Raw genomic sequence first — 11602 nt, forward strand, 5'->3', positions numbered from 1 at the left:
ATGATATACAATCACAGTCTCACTGGAACAAGTGATCACATAGCTTCCATATAATAACAACCATGTACATAAGATACCCTTGTCATTTGGACAGGAAAATGATAAGTTTTATGCAACAGCTCTAAAACCAATTTAAAAAAAAAAAATAAAAAGAGAGAGAGAGTAGAAAATAATATATTTTTGTGAAAGTATAGTTCTGTGAAAGAACGTGTCTCCTGGAAAACTATTGGTAGAAATGGATGGTTTTTATTTTAATAATCTATCTCTACTGTCTATCTGTACTGTTAGATGAGAATCTAACCTACTGGATATCAAGTAGCTGGAAGTACTGATAACTTGTTACTGAGCATTTGTGCAAAGCGTTGCAAAACACAGTTTTCTTGTTTACTGTTGGTATTCATTAACTGAGTATGTGCATTGTCTATTAATAATTTTAATTATGATTATTGATCTGATGTGGAAGAAATGTACAAACACAGCAGAAATTTCATAAAACTTTGGGGAGGGGGGGTGAAGACTTCAGAAATTTTACAAAAGATGACATAGTAATCCTCAATGTGCAAGTGATGGCACAAAGATGGGATGGAATAAATATCTCTCCCAACTAGTCAGCAGGAAGAACAAAAAATGTTGGGCTTTAATTACAGCCAGTGTATTGTAGTTGTGGATTCCTGACAGAAGAACCTTGGAGTACTGAGGTATATCAAGGCTGGGAAATCTCTGTTGGTAGGCACTTTTAAGAATAGACAAAAAAATAGCAGGAATTGTGGATATGTAGGGACAAATATCTGAAATAGGTGACTACACCAATTTCCATCCAAACCTGTATTCTACACAGATCTTGAGCCAAGGTTAAAGCTTTGCCTTCATGCAGCTTTTCTAGCACACAGTGTGGAACAATTGCAGGGAGCTACTCTGTGTGATAGAAATGATTTTACCAAGAACATTTTTCTCTGGCTCTCTGTCTTCTGGCCCTGACTTCTGCTTTTTCTTGCACTAGAGAATAGATGGGGAGCAATGAGTACTCATGGAAGTAGTTTCTGTCAGCAAGAACATCCTTCTTTTTCCTGTTAACTTGTATCAAACTTTTATTTATTTTTAATGTCAAAGACCTAAACAGTCTAGAGAAACATGGGTCCAAAAGTCATCTAATTTTGAAGTGTAGCTTCTTGTCCAAATGTTTTTACTTTGCTGGCATACACCTGCCAGACACTACCTGCAGCAGAATTGGAATCGTAGGATTAATGGATACAGCTCCAAGTTCCTTCTGGGGGACTGGGGTGCAGGGCTCTGGTCATTTGTGATTTATTTATTCTTGGTACTCTGACAGTATAGCAAGAGCTAAGGATGTACTAAAACTCCAAGACTTTTGAAAACCTTTTTTTTTTTAAAAAAAAAAAAAAAAAAGTAGACCTTATCCATTCCCCCCCACACAACATAGCTAAAGAATCAATGCATGTAGAATTAAAGATGACAGAACCATAAAAAATCCACTGATTAAAAAAAAAAAAAAAAGAGTAACCTCTAAATATTGTGGTAGTTTTTCATGAAAGAGAGAGAGAGAGAGAAAGAGAGAGAGAGAAAAAGAAAGAGAGAGGGAGAATCTGTTTGGGTGTTTTTTTTTCCATATGGAGAAATGTGGTGATTAAAGATTTAACTTAATCCTTTCAGATGACAATTCACTTTTCATTTCCCATTATAAATCATTGGATTCTGTTTTTCTGTATGTGATTGTAGAAGGTTTTAATATTCACAGCTATTACAGTTCTTGAGCATTAAGTTTTTCTGTCCTTTGGGGAATGTTTTTTCACAATATACTTTTTATTGAAGAACACTTTTTTTTTCCATATTAGAAAGAAAAGAAGTAGTGAATAGCTTATATTCTCAGTCTCTAGTACATATAAATCAATGAGTTTGTTAGGTTTCTTTCCATGCTTTTCAGAAAAGATCTTTCCCCCAAATACTTGCTGTTTTCTCAGAACATGATAGAATCATTCTGTATATATCTATATATCTTTAACCGTACATTTCTAAAAGGAAAATGACCTGCAGTTGCATGCAGGTATCACTAATACATATCCATGAACCCAGAAAGAGTGGCCTGTGTACCCTCTAAGACTTGGCTGACAACACCAAGCCAACTGTTTCTCTCCTCCCCACCTACCCTTTAAAAAAAAAAAAAAAAGTAAAGGAAAGAGTAGAGGCCAGTATAGCTCTGTAGGACTGAGCAGTGTAGCAGTGAGGAGGAACTATTAGTAATGAAGAGATGTGAAGAAGCAGTGGCAGGTATTGGGAGGAAAAAAGAAAGTGAATAAAATAGTGGGAAACTTTTTTTTGCTAAGGTTAGGAATCTTAGCACTGATATTTCCTCTGTCCTTTCTCCAAGATAAAGTTAGGTGTAGGTAAAGTATTTCTATGAAGTATTTTTGTGTTTGTGTGTTTGAAATATGTATGTACATATACACATTAACATACATATACATATACAGATTTACAATGCAATGCAAGAAAGTGTCTTTCCTAGTAGCCAGTAAACTCATGGGAGCAGGAGCATAACGTATGTGAGGAGCTCACTGTCATAAGTACTGTGAGCTAGAAGATACATTTCTAGTGCTTTAAGATGAAAACATATCAACCAAACATTGGAAAATGCTCTTGACATTGAATTTGGAAGTGTTAGTATGTAGACAGAATGGGTCATATCTGTCAGACTTTTCAGCTTTGCTGTATCTGTCCTTGCCATAGCTTTCTGCTATTGATCTAGAAATTCCACCTTCAGGGGACTTAAGATCCATCTCAACATTTTGTCTTTTTTTTAAACATCTTTATCATAAATACCATCATACTCATGGATCAAACACAATCTCACATTCAACAGTTCAAAGTTAAGATATTTACCATAAAAGGTGTCCTAAAAAACTAATAGCAGTGAAATAAATCATTCACACTACAGCTTACACTTACAAAATGAGGGTATATTTTCAGAGTAGTAGTCAACTATTAAAATGGACTTTCTCAGAGAAAGGAGATTTCCTTGGACCATAGGCTACTGCTAACATAAGTGGCACAGATTCTTAACTGGTGTATAAGACATTCATTAAAATCCGTGAAGCTATGATGATTTTCTTCTGTTGAGTATGTAATCTCTCCTTATTACCATGGGGAGATTTAAAGCAAGATGCTCATGGAACGAAAACTTGGACAACTAGCAAAGAAGCATTGCTGTTGTCTGAGCCATTGGGAGCTGCATTATGCTTCTCTGGATGTGTATTTTCTGCTTATATTTGCTGAATAGAGCTTATCCCCAGTTTTCTAGCTGACTCAAGGGTCCTTTGAAAAAATCAGGCAATTACAGTTCATTGTAAGCAAAATATGTTTCTATCTGAATTTCAAAATGGCAGAGGAACAATATGTCCACATTTCAAGCAATCTGACTTTTGGATAATCAAAGCTAAAATAATTGAGATTAGCATGTATCTCCTAGTTGTGTTTGGTCTGTTTGCTTTTTTGTTTGCTTTTTTAAAGTGTTACACTGCATTATTTCTCTCATCTTTTGGACTTTTGATCAAAAAGACAGCAGTGATGATTTGCCAGTTCTCTGTTCCCTTGTGCCAGGACAACAGAGTATTATATCCTCTTCACTACGTTTCCTTCATTGGCAATCTGCTTTAAACAGTCAGAAAAATCACAGACCAATCTGGTATGACTTGGAGGTAAAAGAGAGTGAAGGATAGAATTTGATGATTTAATTTTTCTACTGGCATTTTTTATTTCAGTGATGTAGCATCTCTCTTTGTTGTTTCATATTATACTTTGGTAATAGTTTTTCCAAGGCAGCTGTTTTCTTGAACTGTTATTACTAAAACAGTTAAATAAAAACATTAGAAATTAATAATTTTTAAACATTTGTATAGCCGTAATTTTAATGTAATTTTCTGCTAAATTTAAATGTTGCAATGGCTTTTAATTTGCTTAATTTGATCAAATTTCATTTTAAAACCTGAGTGTTTGTGCACTCAGAATTGTACTTTTAATTATGCCTCTCTCTCCCTCTGCTAGGAAGTTGCAATATACATGTGGTTGAAAGCTAGTCACATTTGTTTAGGATTACAAACAGGTGAAGTTTTCTTGTGATAAAAACAAGCAATTTTCACTAGTTCTGAGAAATGCTAAACCTACTGCTGTATATACATTTATGTACATTTAGGGAAAGATTTTACCTAGATAAAGTTTTTGCTTTTGAGTTTTATCCTTTTTATCCTCACCCTTCCACACGGAAAATGGTTACTACATGGTAACTATTTTCAGAACAGGTATGAGGAAATTAGGCAAATTGGCCAGAAGCCAAATGTTTGTCAGAGATGCACCAAATCACAGGCAACAACCATGACTTTTGGACGGTGACTACAATCTAGCCAATTATGACTACCTGCCAGTATCTCCCGAAATTAAACTCTTTGAATACATAAGGAGGTACACTCCAAAAACAACAGAGATTGAGCACAAACTGCAGCCTTTTATTCCAGATGGGGTGCACCATCTCCTCTCCAATGTCACCTTCTGCTATAAATTCCCAGAAAAATTACCTCAAAACCCTCCTGACTTTGCTGAGGGCAGTATCATCCTGGCTCCTGTATGCAGGGACTGGCTTTTATCATGTTGTTCATGGTCTCTGCCAGGTCCGGCTTCCAGAGTTGCCTCCTTTCTTGTCACCTTGGCCCCTCCATGGGGAATAATTTAAAAATGTTTTTTGTAAAATGAACTGAGGTTGATCTTCATTTGGTCTTCTGAAGTGATGCTTTACAGAGTGATCCCAGATAACAAATGGTAGAATTAAATACTGTAAACACACCAAAATGTAGAAGAAAGATGTCAAGAAAGATTTGATCAGTCCACTCTGCGCTCCCAGCTTAAGAGTCCTTTTTTGTTGATGTTTAAATACTTTAATCTCCCTTATTTTTCTCACAGAATGTAAAGACTTCTGACACATTTCTGAGAGTTTTTAAAAGTCCAAAGAATGGTTCTATGTCTAGACACCATTAGCAGTTACTGAAGTACCTAGCTGCCTTTGATTAGACTAGTGACATGCATGGGCAGCCAAGAACTGGGATGGGAAGTAGACAGGATTGAAAAAGTCAAGGACTTGTCATCTGTAATACATTTAAAGGTGCCTCCCACCCTACCTCTATTCAGGAAAACTACACAATTATTTCTGAAAAAAAAAAAAATTGTTTTCAATAATAGAATTAATGAAAAAAATCCTTTGCAAAATTGATATTTTTCTTTCTTAAACCTACCATTTCACTTACTGCACGCTTCTACTGGAGCCAGCACATGTAAAACTTTATCTTTTATTTCAATTAATAAACCTATCATAAGGACATAAAAGATTGCTGGTCAGGAAAAGGCCACATGCCTCAGTAAGACTGTGTCCTTTAGATTTATTTTAACCTCACCTCTCTGCTTTGTAACTATATCATTTAACCCCTTTGTCTATAAAAATGTCTTTGCTGGCTCTTAAACACATTTATTCTGTTTGCCATCTTATTTCATATGTTGCCAAGTAACTAAGACCACTGAAGCTAAGTAGGTCACCTCAAAAGTTCCCTTTTCCAAAGAGAATAAATTTAACCTTTTTTTTTTTTTTTTTCCTCCTCCTTATAAGAACAAATTCTCTGAAAACCCAAACCCTTCGTTGGCAGCTTTCTCTTACATATTCTCTGGAGCAGTGATATGTTTGGGATCGAAATAAAACCAGATTTGCCAAAAGACATTAACTAACTTTCCTTTCCTTTCTTTCCTTTGCATGGAATATGTCTGCCAGTTTGTCTTTTTTTTCTTTTTTTTTTTTCTTTTCCCTGATCTATCTGGTTATCTCATATGCTGTTTTGATTTGTGATCTTTTGCAGAATCCTTTTCTTTTTCAGCTCTGATGGCTTTAGGGCTTTTTTTTCTGATAAACTTTAAATCATGGTCAGTGAAGTACACGACGATCCATCAATAATATGTATGGTCTCTGTTCAGGGTCATTGTTAATTTCAGAGCAAAAGGGTAGGATTTTTTATTTTATATGTAATTATTGAAGTTGAGGGGAGAAAAAAAAAAAGTATACATGGCACAATCTATTACTCTTGCTTTAGCCTTAGCCTAAGGCATGAGCTTTTGATAATTCCATAAAGTTTGGTTAAAGGAGGGAGAAGAAAATGCATGACAGTAAATGCTTTTTATAATTTGTCCCTTGCAAAGGCTCCTGGGATAATTAGTATCAGTCGCTTCAGTGTGGGATGTCTTTTATACTGAGGAAAGGAGATCGCTTAGGTTTACACAAATAATACGCAGTAAGTTCAATTAATTGTCCTGGAGGTGGTTATTTGGCCCTTAGGAAAGCGGTCAAAGATGTCAAAAGGGGAAGTGGCAGGCAAGAGGAAGACATCATTCTAGCAGCATCAGTCCAGCCACAACTGCCCACTCATCTGGGGTGCTGGTGAGCAGGCACTGGGTAGCAGGTGCAGAAACCTCCGCGTGGCCACAGCATTCCCATCCTGCTCCATATGCTCAGTATGTCTGCTCCACGTGTACTGGAGGTGGCACCACAGGAACAGAGAGGTGCCGTATCCTGCCCCCTCCACTGATGCCGAAAGATGCCAAGGGGCCATTCCCGTCATCATGGCTGGGTGGCATGGCTATGACAGCAATGTGTATCAGCAACATTGTGTCATCTCCCGCTCATCCTGTCCAAATGTCCTGGACTCCAATCTGGATGACACAATCATTCCACGTTGAGGAAGGAAAAATAAGAATAAAATGTTTCCTCACTTGGTACTTAATACACAAGATGGCTTACTTGCCTGAAACAGACATCCAAAACTACCTGCATCCCTTAAATAATTAAGGGTCTGTGACACCTTTGCAGTCTTCCTGGTGAGAGTGGGGTAGAAATGCAGTGAACGTAAGAAGGATCCTGTTTACTACCTCTATCTATTTGTTTTCATATTTGTGGGAGCTTTTTTATGCTGTAGTACAATTAAAGCTATCATTTATCATGTAAGTCATAAGTGTGGCTTAGTGAATAAATAAGTGTTAAAACTCAAACTACTTTTTTTCGACATGAATACAAAGAGGATGTCAAACATGATGCTTATCAAATGAAAATGTGATTTAAACACTATTTTGCTGAGGTTATGGTTTTTACATTACTTTGAGAAAGTCACATTTATGGTAAGGAAAAAAAAAAGAAAAAGAAAAAAGAAAATGTCTCTAGATCTTTCTGGCTTTTATAAATAAGTAAACAGGAGAATCCTATGCGGGTGATGTGTGCTAACAGGAAAGACAGATGCTTAAAAGTGTCGAGCTCAAAAGATCTAATCCAAAGTCCAATAAACTGAAAGAAATGTCCTTTTTTTACCCACTAAATGTCATATATCTGATTTTCTTTTTGCTGCTTTCCTTGTCTCTCAAAATGACCAGAAAACATAGAATATTATCAGCTAAATCAGGAAAACAGTAAATTGCATGTCCTTATGTCTTTTTTTTTTTTTTTTTTCCCTGTTCCTTCCATTGTTCTTAATCTCTGCTTGCCAAAGAGTAAGTGAGTTGGTGACTTGCAGGAAAAACAAAATCACTGAGGACTTAGGGACATGCAGAGTACCTGAAAATATATCTAGCTCTTTTTATTATTATTATTATTATTATTTAACTGACTAGATTTCGAGCTGACAGCATCTCTTTAAATATATTTAGTTGTCTGGACGTTTGAAGCCTAAGGTCTCAGTTGCACAAGACTTTACAATGTGACACTGTAACATGTCTCTTTGGCATGCTAATTGTTTCCTTCCAGCTGTTACAAGAGCAGCTGTAGTACATTGTACACACAAAGCAGCAGCAAGGGTGCAGACCTTCTCATTATCTTCTGCTGATGTTTCTACTACCTCCAGGCCTAAGGTCCATTTCTGAGGCCCCAGTGGATCCTGCTAACAACAGATGCAGAAAGGAGAGAAATTCAGGTAAGCATAAAAGTTAACCTTCACAAGCTTTTCTGTGACACTTGCCAAACAGTTTGACAGTATGACAACTTTTCTTTGATACAAAAAGGAAAGAGGAAATTAATTATTTAGATATCTGATGTGCCAGCATGGCTATGGCTATGCATACAGCAACAGCTACAGGCTACCCTTGAGAGCAGACTCCATGTCAGCAGTCCAAGCTAGAGTGACCCACACGTTGCCATGCCACAGTGCTGTATTTCACTGATAAAACCTGTTGCATCCACACTGCACACCTGTTAAGACCATGCTACGGAGAGCCAAGATTCTTTCCCTGCTGTGGGCCAAAGCAGTCCTTTCTCACATTCACGCCCCAACCCACTAACCCTCTGACCTCCCCTAGCAGCCTGCATCAGTAGCATGGCTCAACAGTTCAGCGTGACCACTGATACCTCATTCTGCTAGCTTACATTTTTTGACTCATGGGAAGAAGAAAGACACAAGAAAACCTCATGAAGCTGGCCCAAGGATGTGACAGATTCCCCACTGTTGGAACCACAGGCATCAGTAAGTTCACCATGAGGATCATGGCACCATGACTGACACAACCAAGCTAATTCTCCTGATCATTATCACACTGACAGCATGATACAGTTGTTAATATTTGGTATGACTGAAAGCAGCCTCTCCCCTAAAGTACAAGAGATTCCTGCCCCTTAAGGGCAAGAATCCAGAGCTCTTAACTGTAGGATCTTGTGGGCCTTTAGAAGAAAGATAAAAGAGCTGTGGGCAAATAGTTTCAATAAATAAATAAATAAATAAAAATTAACATACATAATGATTTATGGCCAGCTGATGCTGTCTCCAGAGTGTATCAGTAACATGTATCTAACAGAACATCCATCCTGGTACAAGAAAAAAATGGGTGCATCAGCTGGCCATATTATCCTGTTATCAGTCAGTGACCTGATCTCTTCACAAGGGTATTTATACTGTTGTTGTTATCGTGGATCATCATTGTCTAGAAGGCAACAGCTGATGTGTCTGAAAACATCTCAGTCATACTGTGCTGGGGACACAATATTCTGGTAGAGCAGCTGATTTTTCTGTGCTGTAGACAAGGGATATCTGAATTTTCCAGGGGATAGTTGTCTGGGAAGGCATCTCACTGCATTTAGTGCTAGTCAGCAATGGTATAAGAGCCATTTAGCATGGCTCAAACATCCACACAGGTGCACCAGACTTTTCAGTATACCAAATCCTAGAGTACTGTATTCAGAAGCTATAATCCTTGCTGAATTTTCAAACAGTTTGTAAGTGTTCATATAAAACATTGGTCTTAGGTTTCTGTCTTTGCAGACAAAGTGAGTAATACATTTTAGAAAGTTTTTCTCATTACCTTAAAGAGCCACCAGAGGCACTGCACAAACAGGTCTTCAGCAAGCAGTAAAACCTGAGAAAAAGGAACTGCTCAAGAATAGCATGTTTTTTGATAACCTTTTCTCTTAGTCTTGTTCAAACTCACTCTTGCTTTTCAGCAGCAGTGGAAACTTAATAAACAGGTTAGTCTATAACCTGGCTTGAATATACTTGTGAAAGTATAGGCTCTTTTAAGTAAAAGATATTTTATCAAGCATTTTTTGATAAAGGCAATGAGAAAACGATTCCCTCAATACACATTGTAACTTGAGTTCCTTCATGTTTCCAGCTTATGTTACTTTTGTCCCAAATTATCACAAAAGCAGACCATATAACAGTATTAATGGGCATGCAGTGATACAATGGAATACGGACATGGTGATATTTCACTGATGTTGAATTAAATTCTTAAATTAATAGCCATGACTAACAAATGCTTTTTGTCGACATAGAATCTTTCATTCCCAAATTTGAAAGCCTTCAGCAAAGTGGAAGCTGATGTTATCCTTTTTCTAAATAGTAAGAAAATGATACACATGGAGGTTAAGTGACTTATCTGATATATTTAGAAGGAACATTTGTGATAGAACCCTGCGGAATAATTGCTGGAGCTGACTTATTGAGGCTAAACATTTGTCTATGTCTTAAGAGAAGGTTCAGCACCAAGGAAACTTCCAGGGTGAGATGCAGCAGATATGCAAGTAATCTCTTCCATGATGGTCCGCTTGGCAACATAGCCTGCAACCTTAGGTATCGGTAACACCAGGGGAGCTTGGTGTGCTGACTCTGAGAGATATAGCACAGAGGGTGGAGTGGAGTGAAGACACTGCAGCCAGGCTCTGTGCTATCACCAAAGGGATGGGGAACCTGATGGTACTATGGAACTGAAAGATTGCATGGCCAGCCCTCAGTCTAACAGATAACCAAATCTGAGTGAACTTTGCTCGTTATAATCTCATTATAATGAAAAAACAGACCTCCATCCAAAGGCTACCCACCTCCAAGGTGTCACCACCCCTCACTGAGCATGCACTCTGAATTTCTCTGAGTCTATACCCTTAAACAAAAGAGATAAAAGTTTATACCAATCACAACAAAGACACGTATGACTAGAGTTGTTCAAGCTCCACCTAAAAGTAAGATAATTGTATAAAAATGGCTCAAGAGAGGAGAAATGTAGGGGAAGGTACCATCATGAACAAGTTGAAAGGACATCACTGACTTCTGGGATCATTCAATGGGCTGAAGCTGTCTTTCCCCCCCCCCCCCCCCCCCCCCATCCACCAGGGTTGTCTGTTGGGTGATATTTGAACTCTGAGTTATACTGAGTGCTCCTGTGGGAAACCCAACATTCTCTATAGTGTTGTTTTATAAGTTAGCACACATGCAGTTGGTTGTGTTTGTCATATTCTTGGTATTTGTATGTACTTTGCAGACAGTGTATTTATCACAAGCAATCCAAAAGAGCTTGTATTCCTGTTGCTTCAAAAAACTACACCAGTCATTTACTAGACTGAAAGTGTGTTGCACTATTTGTGAATCCATGATCGTGATTAATGTGACTGGACTTATAGTGCTGATTGTGCTGTTTGTGCATCTGTGATCATGATAACTTAATATAATTTAATATACTGAATGCAACCAGACTTATAGTACCAAATTAGGCATCACTCAGAATCTAAGCCTAGCCACCCCCAGCCCTTTTGATATCTGAGGACAAGCTGGAACACAAGGGGGTTTAGGTCCTGCCAAACTTCCTTACCCTTTAATGCAACAAACCCACACCTTCAAGCAGCACTGCTTAATTGTGTTTTGAGCGACTATACAAATTGAAGTTATGGAAAGGTTTTACTTAGGGATTAACTGCTAGTCCCAAGTGAATTTACAATGTTTCAGCACTTTATATGGATCAAACCTACAGCTGCACTAATGTACCACTATCAATAATTTCACTTGCAAGCAAGATCAGCTGTATCTCTTTCAACATGTCCATGCAGCTCAAATCAGACTGAGCACAAGTTTTATTATAACATCCTGAGCAAAATAAGTTTAAGGGATGTAATGTTAAATAATTGATGTTTAAATGAAATCTCCACAATTCTTATGCCACCTCATTGTTTGTTGTAAGTAATCTGTGTGTGGTATGGCAACAAAACCACCCTGTTTTGTACTGATATGCTCCATTCACTTCTACAAGATAG

General features: G+C 37.6%; 1 protein-coding gene across 1 annotated transcript in view; it reads left to right on the forward strand.

Moving 5' to 3' along the window:
• LOC136789925 (golgin subfamily A member 6-like protein 22) overlaps positions 1-225 on the forward strand; it is a 17644-nt gene extending 17419 nt beyond the window's left edge. Inside the window, exon 6 of the mRNA XM_066991253.1 lies at positions 1-225. This exon is cut by the window's left edge and continues 461 nt beyond it. The gene's annotated coding sequence lies outside the window, so the exon portion shown is untranslated.
• The last annotated feature ends 11377 nt before the right edge of the window (positions 226-11602 follow it).

Source organism: Anser cygnoides, chromosome 2, assembly GCF_040182565.1.
Source record: "Anser cygnoides isolate HZ-2024a breed goose chromosome 2, Taihu_goose_T2T_genome, whole genome shotgun sequence".
In the NCBI taxonomy this organism is placed as follows: domain Eukaryota; kingdom Metazoa; phylum Chordata; class Aves; order Anseriformes; family Anatidae; genus Anser; species Anser cygnoides.